Source organism: Phoxinus phoxinus, assembly GCF_949152265.1.
Source record: "Phoxinus phoxinus genome assembly, chromosome: 5".
In the NCBI taxonomy this organism is placed as follows: domain Eukaryota; kingdom Metazoa; phylum Chordata; class Actinopteri; order Cypriniformes; family Leuciscidae; genus Phoxinus; species Phoxinus phoxinus.
Genome location: NC_136880.1, coordinates 32251760 through 32254221, shown reverse-complemented (window position 1 = coordinate 32254221; position 2462 = coordinate 32251760).

The window sequence follows — 2462 nt, the reverse complement described above, 5'->3', positions numbered from 1 at the left end:
CACTGCATTGATGCGGATCTGTTTATTAAACATGCTTGGCTGATTTGTTCTAAGCAAATGGTGTCACACAAATGATTATCTGACCTTAGTGTGGTAAGGTACAACTTATTCAAACAGATTAACTTTTTTATTTATTTATGAAATATGTTGTTCAAATTAGTTTTGTCCCATTTGTATTAATCCTGAAATGACCATATTAATTTGCAAAAGTAATGATTGTTTTCAAAAAGGTTTCCCAAACATGCCCCAGATATCTATCTATCCATCCACCTATACATTTTATTTCTTCTTTTTAATTGCTTTTACTGCTAATTTTTTTCTGCACAATAAGTTGGTACTTATTAGACTACAGCAATACGAACATTGTTTTCTAAAGTTTGAATAATATGAATAATTATAAGAATAATAATTGAACTCAAATATCATGTAAACTATTTCTGTAACAATTTAAGCGTGACTGGATGTAATGCAAAAAATCTAATAATTCCATAGAAATATTACATTGATTCACTTGTGAATAGTTTCATGTTCAACACAGAGTATCACCATGAAGCATCATTTTATACTGTTTAGAGACATACCAGATGGTAATGTTGTGAACCAATATGGCAGTATCTGAAAAATAAGGGTTAAACAAATTATCGATTTATCAAAAAAGAAAAGAAAAAAAGAACCCCGTACATTTAAGATTTAAGGGCTCATGCTATGCACCTTTTGGAATAGATGAGATCTTATATAATACTGTTGACTTTTTGACTTTTAGACTTGCACAAATATTCCTGATGTCAGCGTCTACAACAAATCTGCCGACCTCTGTTTTTGTGCACTAGATGTTGTAAGTCACCTTGTACTGTAAGTCACTGTTCTACAGCACATCTATATTTTAAAAAAGACATGCAAAGAGGTGCAAAAGTATAATTGGAACAGTCTGTTAAAATAAAGCCAGACTGACTCTGGTAAAATGGTAAACAACCAGGAGCAACATGTGAGCAAGTGTGACTGTGTTCTCGTAGTATTCTTCCCTGACATGTGAGTATGAAGGGAGTGGAGTCCGAGCATGTGTCAAATACACATTAAAGGAAAGTGCTGGGTAGGGCCAAAACACCTCCCAGCTCAGCTGCTCTTTTCAGGGGAGAACAACAGAGCTCAGGGTGGTACATGTTACTGGGGATGTTACATAAGTGGCGTGCGTGTGTGTGTGTGTGTGTGCAGACATTGATAGGTGCAGACCATAGGACAGAGAATGACAAAGTGTGCTTGAGGTTAACTATGGGGACATTTGTCCTCTGTATTGTTTTGCCACGCACTTGGTCTTTTAATCGGCTGCAAAAAATACCTGATCTTTATGCACGAGGCTTGAAGAGAAAACATACAGCAGGGTGGGGCAGAAAATACAAGGGGGATTATGAGGGACAGACAGTGTTTTTGTGGTGGAAAAATGACAGTGACCACCATCAGCTGTTGTTGTTTTGCACGCTGCAAAGGTGTTGGTTTTGCTAGGATCGAGTCTGTATCATTAACACGCAGTTGCAAATCAATAGTTAACGTCTTAAGGGCTTAAGACTGATCCGTGAGCATGTGCAAGTGTATGCATGCTTGCCTTTGTTTACTACGGCTAGTGTGCTGCAGACACTGGAAAAACCGCCTGTCGGACGGAGCAGCCAAAACAGAGCAAAACAAAGTTTCAGCCAAGCAGAGGATTGTAGAACTTTTTTGACAGTTCTTAATTTCTAGAACGCATTTTGACTAGATTCAACAACAGCAACAACAGAAATAAGAATAATTAGAAATAGTTTAGCAGTGTTGAGAGAAATATTTCATGATGTGTGCATTTTAATAATGAGGTACAATAGGGATTGCTATCAGCCAATATTAGTTATTATGGTATATAAAATATTATATATTCTTAATATTACATTTAATGCAATAACATTACATAACATTTCTTGATATTAAAAAATAGTGGAATGGTGAAATATTAATTTTAAACAATTTAAAATACATATATATTATACGTAATTTATTTCTGTGATGCAAAGCTGAATATTCAGCATCATTACTCCAGTCTTCAGTGTAACATGATCCTTCAGAAATCATTCTATGCTGATTTGCTGCCAAAGTAACATTTATTATTATTATTATTATTATTATCAATGTACTGCTTAGTATTTTTGTGGAAAATGTGATGCATTTGTCAGGATTTATTGATTGATAGGAAGTTCAAAAGAACACAAGACAATGTAAAGGTTTTTACTGTCCCTTTTTATCAGTTTAATGTGTTCTTGCTGAATAAACACATTCATTTATTTAAAAGACAACAACAAAACAAAAACTGACTCCCAAAATTTCATTTGATATTGGATGTTTTAGTCCTGTCATCCAAGGCTTATTTATAATCTTTAAAAATGCGTAGAATTTATTTTTAGCACATCTAAAAATGAATATATACTTTTCATACTGCA